Genomic DNA, 14,797 nt, shown 5'->3' with positions numbered 1-14,797 from the left:
ACTCAGGTAGATACGTTGAAAATGCAGAGGCAGGAGGATCATGAGTTCTCAGCTAGCCTGGACTATACATTTTCTCATTTTCCCCTTGTGAATAAAAAAAAAAACAATACATACATACATACATACATACATACATACATGACAATATACTTTTGTATGCTTAACATTTTTATGTGTGGAAAATCTCTTAAGCTATATACAGAAACTGGTGATGATTATTTCTGGGTTGGAAAATGGGAGATTCATTTTTCACGTTACTCCAGTGTGACTACTGACTTTTCAAGATCACATTCATGCAACACTTATTTATGGCCATATTTAAGATAGACGAGGAGGAGCCAGTGAGCTGGCTCTGGGTGAAAGACCTGAGTCAGTCCCCAGAGCCCACGTGAAGATGGGAAGAGAGAACCAAGTCCACGATGCCCACTAGGACATGGATGAATGTGCATTTTCATCCAGTTAACTTCGTGTTTCTGTGGTAAACCAAAAGCAACTGAGGAGGAAAGGGTTTATTTGGTTTTTCTGCCCATCACTGAGGGAAGTCAGAGCAGGAAGTCAAGTAGGAGAGGCAGGCACGTGAACAGAAGCTGCTTACCGGCTTGTTCTTACGGCTTGCTCCGTTTGCTTTCTTATTTTAGATTTAGATTTATTCTTAATTGTGTGTGATGTATGATGTGTGTGTGCATGTGTGTGTGTGTTTGTATGTGTGTGTAAGTGAATGTAAGTATGTTAGATCTCCCTGAAACTAGAGTTGCTCGAGTTTGTAAGCCTCCATGCAGGTACTGGGAATTGAACTCAGGTCTTTCTCATGAAAGAGTACCTGCCCTTAAACACCGAGCTATTTCTTCAGCTCCTAGTTTTCTTTTTTATGCAACCCAAGACCATCCACCTAGGGATGATATCCCGATAGTGAGCTGGGCCCCCCATGTTAATCACTACTCAAGAAAATGCTTCCCACAAACTTGCTCACAGGGAGAATTTTCTCAGTTGAGATTTCCTTTTCTCAGATTTGTGTTGAGCTGGCAAAAAATTAATCGGAGCAAACTGGTAAGTAAAATAGACAGAGGAAGAGAAAGAATGACATCTCTCTGTGAACACCCAGCATTGACCTGTGGTTTCTGCCTGGTCACTGGGGTTTGTGAACTCTGCTTGAGCAGATGAAACAGGAGTGTGCTAGGCTACATCCATCCTGACTACTATAGAGGTACCGGGGTGGCGGTTCCCAGCCTGGGTGTGAAATGGCGCTGGGCTGGCTGAGGTCAAGGAGGCAGGGATTCCTAACTCCTGGGCATCCAGTCACTGCTGGGAACCTCGTGGAATCAGAAAGGAGGGGGTTATCTCCTTCCTTAATATCTTTCTGACAAGTGGCTCACAGCACAGTTGCCTTTGTTCCTTTAGATCCATGAAGCCCCTCAAATAATTCATATTGCATCTTTATATTTTGCCTAGTTGAGAAACTATATATTTTTGAACTCATGTTTTCAGAGTTCTTTCTCACAGCCTTAAGGGCTATTCTGAAGGTTCCAACACTTAGCATTTTTCTGACACACCTGTGCCTCCCGAACTCATGCTCTCTGACTGTCATGGAGCCATTAACATTAACAGTGAGGACATTCCTTGAAGAAACATAAAATGTGTACATATTATACAAGCAAGACACCCCACAATGGTCATCAACACTCATGAAGGCCCGCTGGCCCTGTCCCAGGGGTGGGAACTATGTCATTCCACCCTTACCAAAGCCATGCTGAACTCAGCAGCATCCCCAGCATCCTGGCTTGGACCACTTAATATAAACTCACCCCATAGCTCCTACTCCCCACAAGAAGTTTAAATAACCTTTGTTTACCCCAAATAAATGAACTGCTCAATGAAGCCCGCCTCCCAAGAAGTCTGTTTCTTATAGTGCCCATTCTTATAGGTCTCCATTACCTCTGACCACTTTCATCTCACTGTTTCTCTCAGGTCACTGGTCTGATGGCGGGCAATCATGCCATTAAGGGAAAAGGAGCAGGGTGGGAACCACAGTTATGCAGGAAGAGCATGTTTCAATGGCCAAATAAATGAATTAACTAAATTACATAAAAAAAAATAGCTATCCTCTTCACCAGCACTTACAGCAAACACAAAGACTAAATCTGGCCTGTACTCAACTCAGGAAGCTGAGGCAGAAGGGCTAAAAGTTCAAGGGCTGTTGGTGAGAACCTGTTTGGCAGTATAAAGTTTAAGAAAAGCATTGGAGATCCAGCTGGGTGGTATAGTGTGCGCATATGGCCGCCTTAGGGTCTGTTCTCAGTCTGGAGGGATCTGAGTGGTAGCTTTATTACAAATGCCTTACTGAAACGGTTAACCATCAAGAACATATCTTTTTAGTAGTCTGAGTGAAGGCAAACACACACAACACACTTCTGTTGTGTATCACTCTGGCGAATGCAGATCTGTGATGGGACGGCCTGCTGAGTCAACAGAGTCTCTCTGGAGGGACATTTGTCCTTAAGGAATGCTGACTGGGGCATGTCAGCTCATGCTTGGAATTCCGAGACTCAGAAGGAAGAGGCACAAGGATCAAGGGTTCGAATCCAGTCTGGTCTGTGTGGTAAAAGACAGTTTTAAAAATAAAAATGCAAATATTGATAGGAAGCTCCTAGTAACTCAGACTTGTGTCTGGAGGCGCTGTGAGCAGTGCATCTGTTACTTCACGTGAAATGCCTGACAGTGTTTGTGGCTAATCATAGCTGAGCCTTTTACATGAAAATAAGAATGTCGAGAACTAATGTTTGCCATCAGCTTAACAGCATCCCCAGAGTAGACCTAGCTCTGAGGTTCAATAGTGACTTTTTAGTAACTTGATAGTATAGAAATGTGTCTGAAATGTGATGCGGTGAGTGGGCACCTGGTCGGCCAGTGCCAAGTTGTGCCCCTGATTAATCACACCATGCAACAGGTCTGGGATGAAGGGGTTTATTGGGGTAAGAGAGGGGAATGAGGACCTGGAGAAAGGATAGAGGCAGACAAGTGGATGTGTAGATAGGCAGATAGATGGGGCAGAGCCATGGGGGGAAGACAAAAAGAGAAAGAGAGAAAGCAGAGAGGAACAGTTCTTTTACGTGCATCCCATACCTAGGGGCGGCAGGTGATGACATAACCTGTTGCTAGGTCCCTGGAAGAAGCCTGGTGGAATAGCCTATAAGCTGACACACCCTTCCCTTTTTGTTTAATTAAAAATGAGGAAGGAGTGGGGGTGGGGCAGGAGTGAGGGTGTTGTGTTCTTTAGCCTCTTCCTGCAGTCTGGGACAATGTCATCTTTAGGAACCCTAAGAAAATTGAAATGCTGTCCAAGTCCTGGGAGAGCAGGCTGTCTCACTGCTGTCTAGGATCTGTGAGGATGTCTGCAGCTAGGAAAGTGAAGGCTCAGGTGAGGCGTCTGTGGGGCTTAAATCAGAACATCTGTGAGTAGCTGCTCTGGAGCTGTCCTGGATGTAGATCTTGAGAAGAAAAAAAATATATATAGAGAGAGAGAGAGGGAGAGAGGGAGAGGGAGAGAGAGAGAGAGAGAGAGAGAGAGAGAGAGAGAGAGAGAGAGAGAGAGAGAGAGTTGGTATGCAGGGGAGGGCAGGCAGAAGATAAGGCAAGGCCTGTGATTGGGCAGTAAAAAAGATAGGCAGGAACAGAGTTTTGGAAAGGAAGAGGAGAGAAAAGAAGGGCAGAGGGGGAAGCCAAGCTGGAGGAAGAGGATGATCCACCTCCATTTGGCTTTAAATAACCACAGGTAGCTATGAGTATCTCATAAGGGATGGATGATTACAGGACAATTTGATGAAACTTCGTTTTTCTGTCACATGTAAGAAGTCAAAGAAACACATCATGGGCTGGCTCTCCTGTCTCTGGTGGCTCAGGCTCCTGTCTCTTCACTACATCCTTGTTCGGCATATAGCTTTCCTCTTCAGAGTAACTTTGTGGTCTGAAACAGACGCTGCAGTTCCACTTTAGGTTATTGATGAGGGAAAGGGTGGGCCTTGCAGCGTAGTCAACTCTGAGAAAGTGTTTCTGGAAGTCCCACGCTGTAGATCTGGCTTTCTGACCCAATCACAGATCACAAATCCATTTTGACTCCATTCCTGGTGATCACGGGCTGTCTCTTTTGTCTTGCTTCTCTAAACACGTCATTCAGCAACCACTCATGTAGAGCGTATGTCCTAGACATTATATGCAATATGGAGGTGACTTAAAGTATGAGGGCTCTGCTCTTAGTTGTAGGTAAATGCTGTGCTGTGGAAAATAGGGGGCCTGAGCATCTATGGATTTTGAAAATTGTATGGTCTCCTGGAACCGATTCCCTATGATACTAAAGAATGATTGATTACACCCGATTTAGTTGTAAAGAACACTTGTGGAGGACTGGGCTTCAGAACCCACATGGTAGCTCATGAACATTCGTAACTACAGTTTCAGCAATCCAGAACTTTCTAAGTGCCTAAGGCAGCAGGCAGTGTACACAGCACACATACAGACATACACGCAGGCAGGAAAAACACTTCTAGACATGGAATAAAAAAGAAACGACCCCCTCTTTCTTTCTTTTTTTCAAGAATAACAGTTCTTCCATTTCTTCCTTATTAATGGAACTGAATCATTTCAAGCTGCAAGGGAGTCTGGAAAAGAACGTTTTATTGTTACTGTTTTGCCTCACAGAACGATGGGGTATTCAACAGGCATCAAATACTCTCTCCCATCCTTAGTATTCTCTTTTCTTCCCTTTCTCTGTGTCTCTTCAACTTCCATCTGGAATCAAACATTTGCTCTGGGATTTGAAACTTAAGAGAAAATGTTTGTTTTAAATCCCACAGATGAACCCAAACCACTGGCTGAGATGCCGAATATAAACAAACATGCCAGACGCAGGAGGACTTGAGCAGAGAAGGTTCACCTTGTACTTTCCGAATGACAACTTCACTGACCAGCTTAAGAACATCAGCGACTTACAGAGAAATAAACTGTAAAATGCACAACACTGAGGACTTGTTTGTGCCACACATTTGCCTTGTTTTGCTGAATTCCTGTGGGTTTCTGGTCTCCTCCATTTGCCCATCCAATGGCCATTAGTATCCCTGTGGTAGGATCCAATGATATTGGCACATGCAGAATAAAGACCATCCCAATGGTTGAGATGCAATGGGCTCTGGTTTTTCTAGAGTTTAACTTCCTCCTTGGGTTGGGGAGGTGACAGGAGGAAAGGGCAGGAGGCCAGACACCTTGGGGAGCTGCCAGGACTTCACCAGGGTTTTAGGACTGTGTTTGGTACAATTAAATTGCTAATTCAGTTAAAAAAAAAAAGACACAATTCCCTTGTGGCCTGAGAGGAGAATGCAGCTGCCTAAGTGGCTGATTTATGAATAACCTGGGTACCAGGGGAAATGAGCCAGATTCTTCCCAGAGCCTAAATCACTCTCGGCCAAGCAATCAAAGCAGCATGTTCACCCTGGGCAGACCACTGGAACTGGGCGGCCTCCAAGACAGGGCCAGAAGAGATTCAGTTTTCAGGAACCTTCGACCTTTACCTGCCTCTCCTTTGTCAGAAGGGAACAGGAAGCAGAAATTTCTCGAGAATGAGGCTCCAGCTCTACACTGCTGTCAACCCCAACTCCAACCCAAGGGGGAAGAAGGGGAGGCCAGACCATGCACTCAACCTGTGATCTCTTAAGTCACTGGGGATTGTGCAGGGTCAAGAGGGGTGAGCAGAGACAACACAGGTCACATACCACACATCTCAAGGGTGTGTCACTCACAATATGGATGGTTGTGGACCACGTGTCTCCAGGGGGTGACATTCATAGCATTGTTTGGCTCCATGATGCTCAACTGTGGCTGATTGTTAGAATAATCCAGTCAGCTTTAAAAATCTCCAACCACAGTGCAATTTAGAGCCATAAATTTTGACTGTATGGAGAGGATACCAGAACACCAATAATGCTTAAGGTCACCCCAAGTATATCCTATCTGCAGCTAGAAAAGCCAATCTTGAAATTCACAAGGACCCCAGTCTATTTTCTGCTGGACAGCTGTGCAGTTCTGAATTGGGGGTGGAGAAGCAAAGAGCTGGCAGATGATGGTAGGAGGAAGGGATGCCTTCTAGAAGAAAAATGAATTGAGAAGAAAGTCAGAAGTTGGAACTCAATCAGTATCTTGTGATAAGGGCTGACCATAGAGTAACTGAAAGATCTAAGCCCTGGACAGACACATGGTTTGAGTTCTGTGAATTGCATGGTTTCAACTTTCCTTATGCTGAAACTTCTAGTTGTGTGTGTGTGTGTGTGTGTGTGTGTGTGTGTGTGTGTGTGTGTTTAAAGATAGGAACTTTATATAATTGGTGGGCTGTAGATATGACTTACTTGGTAAAGTACCTGCTGTGTTCAGCATGAGGACCTGAGTTCAAATCCCCAGCCTCCGTGAAAAAGCTGGTGCTAAGATACCATTCTGTAATTCTGGCACTGGAGAGACAGATGATGGATCTCTGGAACCCAGCTTAGCCTAATCGAATGTGTGAGCTCCAGGTTCAGGGAGAGACAGTCTCAAAAACAAACAACTGAACAACACAATACAAAAACAAACAAACACACAAAACCATAAGATAGACAACAACCGAGGAAGACACACAACATCAAATTTCACAGGCACACAAAGAATACTCCAACCCCCAACTGTGTACTTTGTGTAATTTAAACAATAGCCTGAGCATGTTTAATGTTCCTTATCTTCACAGGGTTACCCAGCCAGCAAACGCTTTGTCTCCAGCTGTGAAACCAGACACCATTAGCACTGAGGTTTTCCATGAGTGTCTACATGAAGGTTTCCCCACACATGGCATCTGACAGGATGTTTTTTCTTTTTCTCTTTCTTTGAATCTCTAGTTCCTGGGGAAAGACTTAGAAGAGGGAGCAAGGATAAAACAAGCATTTGTGGTCTCACTCTTGCTGAACTGCACCCTCAAAGAACCCAGGTCAGGTGGGACTGCTCATCCCAACAAACACTGTGTGTCACAGTGGGACACTTAACAATGCTCTGTGGAGCTGATGTGTAGCAAACGGTGCATTAGGAAAACACACTGGAAGACAGTGGGCAGAAAGAAGATTCTAGGGACTGAATGAGACTGTAGCCATGAGAAGAGTTGAGCACATAATGCTTATGTAATTTTGGGGTTCTCCCTCCAGCCCCCACACCTCTGCTTGGGATGCAATCCAGGGATTTGTGCATGCTGGGTTCTATCATTAAACTCTAGCCCTGTGTGTTTCTTTGGTTGAGTCAATAGAAGTCCTTCTGGTTTCAGCCTGCCTTCACCTTATTGAAAGAAAGTAGAAGGCCCCCTTGTAGGGTGTAAATGTGGCCTCACACTCAGCTGTAGCAGTGGAGCAGGGTAGACAAGACCTGGCTGCTGGTACCCAAGAGAGTCTGCTCAGTACTATCTGGATAATCTGGAACACGTCCTTGGAAAGTGTGAGCGCTCTGCCTAAGGAGTGAATAGTTGCAGCCTCTTGCTGTAGCTGTGAGCTCACAGCCCTGGAGCCCAGGTAGGAGACCAGAGAGATGCAATGGTGCGATTGTCCACTGTGACCTTGAATTTTAGTACCACCACCTTTGAAAACAGAGCCTAGTCATTGGTTGCCTTGGTACCTGATCTGATGGGCCTTCAGCATCTAGTTAAAGCAAACAGAGGGCACAGAGGAAGACAGAAGGGCTGGTTCCTCTTCTCCTAGGCACCAGCCCTTCTTGAAATGATTGTAACATTTGATCACTTATCTTGTCACACATAATAGCTGGTCAGCTGTTAGAATCAGGGCTGTGGAAATGGCTCCGTTGGTGAAGAGTGAGCGACTGTGAGGACTGGAACTCAGATCACATACAAACCACATAGGCATGGTGGCCTGCCTGTGATCTTACCTTGTGAGACAGGAATCCCTAGACCAAGCTGGCAGGCCAGAGTAGTCTAATACAGCAAGTTTCAAGTTCAGCAAGATGGAGAATGATGGAGGAAGATAGTCAGTGTGAGCCTGCCCACACACAGGCACATGTGTGCCTGCACATATATATATATATACACACACACACACATGCATAAATACCTCACATTTACACGAGTAAGAAGTAAATTAACAAAGTTTTTTTTTAATGCTAAGACCATTTCAAGTTATCTTTCTGCTTTGAAGTGGAATTTCTGGTTTTGTTGGAGACTCAGTTGTGTCATGTGATATTTTTATCTGGGAACTGTCTTGTGAGAAGATGTTATGCTGAAGCAGATATGTGATAGGATGTTTTTGCTGAGAACAGATGTGTCTTTCTGGAAGTTGGCATGGGATGTTTTGCTAGAGTAGATGCTTGAGAGGATCTGTGATATTTGGAAAGGGTATAAGTCTAACCCAACAGACAGTGGATGGCGCTGTGGCATTGGTTCACCTTGCCACTTTTTACTGGGCTTTGCTGACACTAGTCTCACTGATGATGCGGTGGAATTGGTTCACCTTACCATCTCCGCTGATCATCACTTGTTGGTACTCCATAGAAACACACTAAATAACTTCTCATGATACTCTTGTGTCGTCTTGTTGCTTCTACACAGACTTGGGCTGATTGGCAGAGCCTTGAGGTTTCTTCTGGACTGAACTGCCATTGTTGCTGATTTGTAAATAGTGTTTGCGAGTGGATCGAACTACCACTGGTGATTTATGTGAACTAAACTGCAGATATCCTGACAACACAGATTGGAATTGCCCCCAAAGAACAGGTCCACATTCCCCTTTTCCCTACTAACCTTTCCTTCCCACTACCTCTGGTGGGTAGTGGGCTAGAAGGGAGGTTAAAGCATTTAAGAACCCTTATTAAAGTAGGTTTTGACAAATCTAAGCTTACATTGTTTTGTTCCCATGTTCACAGGGGTAAATTGTGTCATATTTGGACTTACACACTCATCCTGAGTTGCTCTTGCTACTTAAACATGTATTTTCCCCTAAGCAAGCCACCCTGCTGGCTTCCAGATTATGCCCTACAAAATACAAAGCTTGTGAGGGATGACCCACACAGCTGGCACCTTCTAGACCCAATAATAACTTGCACCTCGTGGGATGAACTATTCTGTACTTATTCATGGCCTGAGCCCCACCCACATTCATTTGACATCAATGTTTCCATGACAAATAATAATCTTCAGCTGTAATAGAGCAGGGCTGCAGTCCCACAAAATGCAGCCAGATGAGATAAACATGTTGCTTAAATGGCAGGCACAGTGGTGCCGAGCAGCCTGCAAGCCTGAGTGTTCATGTCCCAGTGGGTTCACATCACAGCCCAGGGGTTGCTCCACTAATGAGGAATGAGTAAAACGTGGAGCTCTGAACACTTGACAATACGCCTCGACACCCCATGTCCTGTGGGAGTGCGTATTTATATGGAGAGACGGGATTGTCGAACTCAGACGTGTGGATGCTGCCCGGCATCTGGAGCATGTGTTCACCCTCCACATTTCAAAGTCATCATTTGGTCCTCAGTTCTGTACAGAATTTAAAATAGACTCTGTAGTCTCGCTCTCTGTTGTCTGCAGCCCTCATTTAACACCCAGGTCTGGCTTTTGTGTAGGCATCTGTACTTGAATGTTAACATGTTGAATACAAAATACCATAAAACCAGGGACCCCATGCTATGATGACAAATCCCATGATTTCCGAGAAGCACCAGAGGACAGAGGACCTTACACACTGAAGTAGGGGATCATGTTTCCAGAAGGATAGGGCAATGTGCTACCTAACAGGGAAACAAGTCCAGAAGAAAAGCTACTACATTTGAACATGCTCAAGGGTTCATCACTCCTGGAAATGATAAAAGAACATCCAGGTATCATGGTGCTCATGTCTCCAAGTGTCCTTGCTGACTTGCAGCTTGTTGGAAATACAATCTCAGCCTATTCTCCGGATCTTTTGAGTCACTGTCTGAATTTTAACAAAGATCCTTAGGTCATTCACAAGCACAGTAGACTCAGAAGGGCTGGTTTTCTCTGTACCACCATGGTGTGGAGTAGATCGCTGAAACCAGTGTTTGGGAGGGAAGGGGAGAGAGGCAGAGGTTAGTGGTTCCAGAGTGTTAAGATTCCATCTGGTTGGGACAGCATAGGAGCCCGTGGCAGGCATGATGGCAGAACAGTAAGTTGAGGGCTCACATCACAACCTTAGGCACTAAGCTGAGAAGGCAAATCAGTGAGGTGAGTCTATAAACTCTTGAAACTCCCAGCTCTTCCTCAGTGACAGACCTCCTCCAGAAAAGCCACCAGGCCACTTCTCTGAAACATCCCTACACTGGGAACTAGGTATTCAAACACCTGAGCCTATGCTGGAAAATTTGCATCCAGACTGCCACATTCTCCAAACTTAGTTTCATAACACATACTGTTTATATTTTGCTCTATTTTTGTGGGAAAATGTATTCAACATCCCTCCTGGTGGTTAAACTGTTTTCAAACACAGTAGTGCTTTAGTTACCTTGCTGTTGTTACTATAACAAAATGCCTGACCAAGTCAGCTTTAGGACTGAAAGGTGCATTTGATGAAGAAGGAACAGGGAGGGCACCAAGATGGCTCATCTTTATTTATTAGTAAAGGTGCCTGCAGCCAAGCCTAATGACCTCAGTTCAATCCTTAGGACCCACATAATGAAATGATATATCTGAATCCCGTAGGTTGTCCTCCAACCCTACACACAAATAAAACATAAAAGAAGGAAGAGAGCCCATGATGACAGAAAGGGTTCAGTGGCAGGTGTATGAGACAACTAGTCTCACTGAGTCTCCAGGAGGCAGGGAGGGGGATGCTGGTGCTCCATGGTGGGTGCTAGTGATTCCTTTACTTTCTCTTTTGTGGGCAGTCCCAGATACCAGCCTGTGGGATGATGATGCTCATTCTTATCCTGGGTCTTTTCTCCTGGGAGAAAGTTCATTGGAAACAACCTGACAGATGCACCCAGAGGCCACTGATGTAGACTTAGTGCTTAGCGATTCCACACATGTGCAAAGTGAAAACATGAAGTGCCTGTTCAGAAACAATAAAAAGCTTCAAGATGGAGCCGAGAATGAAGCTCTTCCGAGTGTGATGTCGTGGGTCTTAGGGCCATGGAGTCAGTTCCGCCCCTGAACCACATTGTCAAGTTTAAGAAACGCCAAACTGCTTTACATATACAAAACAAAATATAACCCGGGGTTGGTGAAATGGCTCAGTGCTTTGGTGTGTACACACCCTTCTTGCAACAAACACACAAAACAAATATCTTTATAAAATAACATTGTAGAATGCAATGAATGTGACCCCACCATGTACAAGAAATTATAAATTAAAACATAATTATTTTTGAAAGGTCAGCTTGGAGCTGAAGAGAGATGGTTCAGCAGTTAAGAGCTCTTGTTCTTGCAGAGGACCCAAGTTTGGTTCCCAGCAGCCACAAGGCAGCTTATGACCATTTTTAGCTCCAATTCTGGGGATCCAGCATCCTCTTCTGGCCTCCTTGGGAGCTATGAATGCAGATGTATGTATGTACGGTACACATACATGTGCATGCAGGCAAAACACTCATAGAAGACAATTTAGCCTGGAAAGAATAAGGCTACTCTCTCCCCACTATCCTGGAAGCCTACTGTGTGGTGCTTTATGTCCCTGACTGGGTTATTGCCATGGTTTGTTGGGATTTGTTTCTAAAGGATTTATGTACTGGAGGCCTTATCTTCACATGATCATAGAACCTCAAAGAGATGGGGTCTAGTGAGACAGAATGAGCTCACTGGGGCCTGGCCCTCAGGAGGGATTAATGCTGCTGTTGTGGAGTGAATGAGTTGTTGCTTGGCATAGAGAGAGTTTGGTTCTTGAATTCTCTCCTTCCTGTTTCAGGGTTTCACATCTCCATATCATGGGCCAAGTAAACCACTTGATACAAAGTCTAGCTTCAGGCAGTATGAAATGGACCAATACATTGTGTTGGCTAGTTCTATGTCAGCTTGACACAGGCTAGAGTCATTTGAGAAATGGAAACCTTATTGAGAAAATGTCTCCATAAGACAAGAAAGCAGGCTGAGCAAGCCATGATGAAAGCTAGAAAGCTTCACCTCTCCACAGCCTCTGCATCAGCTCCTTCCTCCAGGTTGCTGCCTTGTCTGGGTTCCTATTCTAACTACCTTCGATGATGACCTATGATGTAGAAGTGTAAGCCACATGAACTCTTTTCTTCCCAAGTTGCTTTGGTCATGGTGTTTCATCATGTCACTATTAACCCTAACTGAGACACACATGCTCCTTTGGCTAGATAAAGTTTCAGGTGACCCTGGACCTCATATCTATCTTAGGTAGTTTCATTGGGGCTCAGATAGGTCCTTATAGCTCTTTTCCCACATTGAATGTAGGCTTCGAACTCAATGTTGGCCTGTCATCTTTGCCTTTTCACATCCCCTGACCCTTTATCCACTCTTCAGACACGGGAGGACTCAGAGCCCTCCCCCTGGGACCTGGCTCCTCCTTTCTATCAAGGCACCCCCCCATTGTCTTCATGGTGAACCTCCTGCCCCAGCCCAAAAAGGGCCTTCAGGTCAATTCTGCTGCTATGTTTCTTGAGACGGAAGATAGAAGGTAGATGTCCACATCAGAAGAACAGACATTTTCTATACATATTTCTATTGTATCCACCAAGCTTTTGGTGAGGATGGAGTCTCATACCTCCGGGATCTTTAAACCCTTTATAATCTTTGGATTCCACAGATGATGAGTGCAGGGAGAACACCCAGGTGGAAGATGGGCTGTGAGGAAAGGAGATATGTCATGTAGAAGAACCAGAGACTTTCATGAGTTCTACCATCATGGTCCTCTGTCCAAGACCAGCTCAAACTCTCAAGAGGTCCACCCAGAACTGGAGTGAGGATTGAAAGAAAAAGACAAGTTAGTTAAAGCTGCAATATGACTTCGGCCGGACTTGAGGCCTAAGCCTTGTGACCGAAGCAAAGCTGTTTTTATTTGTCCTCTCTTTTAAAACGATTTTAATTACATGCAAAGATGGTAACAACTGTTCAGGGATCAAAAGAGTTAACAATTTTGGAGGTCAGGTGAAAAGGTCAGAGTCAAAAATGGATACTGCTGTGCCTACATTCCAAAATCCACCCTGCCTAAAGCTGTATTTCTAAGGATACTGCCTGGAGCATCAAATATGAACGTACTTCCCTGTGCTGCATTCTAAAAGGCCCTGCCCCATACTACAGATGTAAAAGTACTTCCTTAAAGCCTTATTCTTAGAACCTGCCTAGGGCTACAGATGCAGATGTACTCAATAATAGCCCTTACATGGTATAGCACAGAGGCCAGATTCCTGCCTTGGCTAGCCCCAAAGTGTCCTGTGATAATATTAATAATACTCCGCCATCAAACTGTTCAGAGGTGCCAAAATGGCTCTCCACAGTCCTCTGAAGCTCTGACCTTATCATGCAAAGTATGGCTGCCCTTGTGTCCCAGGATAATGGAGATGAGTTCATATCTAGCACACAGCACACTTTTCTGTTAATTCCCTCTTCTCTCTTCCGTTCCTCTCAGCACTGAACCTAGAAGAACCTCCGATCCAAAGCAAACACAGGTTTTACAGTCTTAGAGAACTGTGTGCCATATTTCTAACATATACCGCTGGGCAAAACACGAAGACCGGAGTATAGCAGAGCTTGACTCCGTGTGTAGGGTGTTTATGGTTGGTTGCTAAGTGACTTGCAACTCTTTGTTCATTTGGGAATTGTTTTATAACGAATATGTCTTTTGACAAAAAACAAACAAACAAACAAACAACCCCCTCAAAAAACCTTAATGGTTAAATGTGTTGTAAAATACAATCATCTAGGACTAGTGTGGTCAGCTGGGAAGCTTTTCATGAGTGAAATATATTAACATGTCCTGTAACAGGTCACAGGATCAAGATATGAGTACACACAGAGCTTTTCAAATAGCTTTCCAGTGCTACCCACTGGTCTGACTCTTTAAGAATTGTGTGACAGTTTCCTTTCTGCTGGAGACAGCGCTCCACCTGGGGGTGGTGAAGTATCCCAAGATGGCTGGGCATAAACTTGCTCTAAAAACCACTGATTGGGTATCTTTTGTGGAGATCATACCCCAAACTAGAAGACAATTGGAAATGTCCTAAAGTCCTGGAATGAGACCCTCCACACCAGGCTGGCTAGTCTGTCTGAGAAGCCACCAGTGATTGACTGGGCTTACTACAAGGCCAATGTGGCCAAGGTTGGTTTGGTGGATGATTTTGAAAAGAAGTATAATGCCCTGAAGATTCCTGCGCCTGAGGATAAATACACAGCCCTGGTGGACAGTGAGGAGATGGAGGATGTGAAGAACTGTGCTGAGTTCCTGTCTGGATCCCAGGCCAAGATCCAGGTATATGAGAAACAGCAGGAGAAAGTGAGGGACATAACCCTTCGACTAGATGACTATTGATGCCTTGAATGAGATCTTCCCAGAAACCCAGCTAGACAAGAAGAAGTTTCCATATTGACCCCACCAGCCCATTGAGAACCTATGAAGCAACCCAGGAGGGAGCCCCAGCTGACATGAAATAAAACATTTACATAGTGAAAAAAAATAATTATATGACAGAGTTATATGGAGGGGCTGGAGGGAGAAAAGAAAAAGGAGAAACAATGCAATTATATTATAATCTCAAAAATAGGGTTATTTTTAAAAAATAATCTCATGGCAACATCAAGGAAAACCAAAGGTCATGTTCCTTATGTCCCAAC

The 14,797-nt window shown here is 44.6% G+C and overlaps 1 pseudogene across 1 annotated transcript; it reads left to right on the top strand.

The window, feature by feature from the left end:
• Positions 1-14,097: 14,097 nt before the first annotated feature.
• LOC308427261 (ATP synthase subunit d, mitochondrial-like) lies at positions 14,098-14,580 on the top strand (annotated as a pseudogene). The gene has a single exon. The product of its transcript is annotated as an ATP synthase subunit d, mitochondrial-like (transcript).
• The last annotated feature ends 217 nt before the right edge of the window (positions 14,581-14,797 follow it).

Source organism: Micromys minutus, assembly GCF_963924665.1.
Source record: "Micromys minutus genome assembly, chromosome: 11".
Taxonomy (NCBI): Eukaryota; Metazoa; Chordata; class Mammalia; order Rodentia; family Muridae; genus Micromys; species Micromys minutus.
The sequence above is the reverse complement of the archived record's forward strand: the minus strand, read 5'-3'. Positions and strand labels throughout refer to the sequence as shown.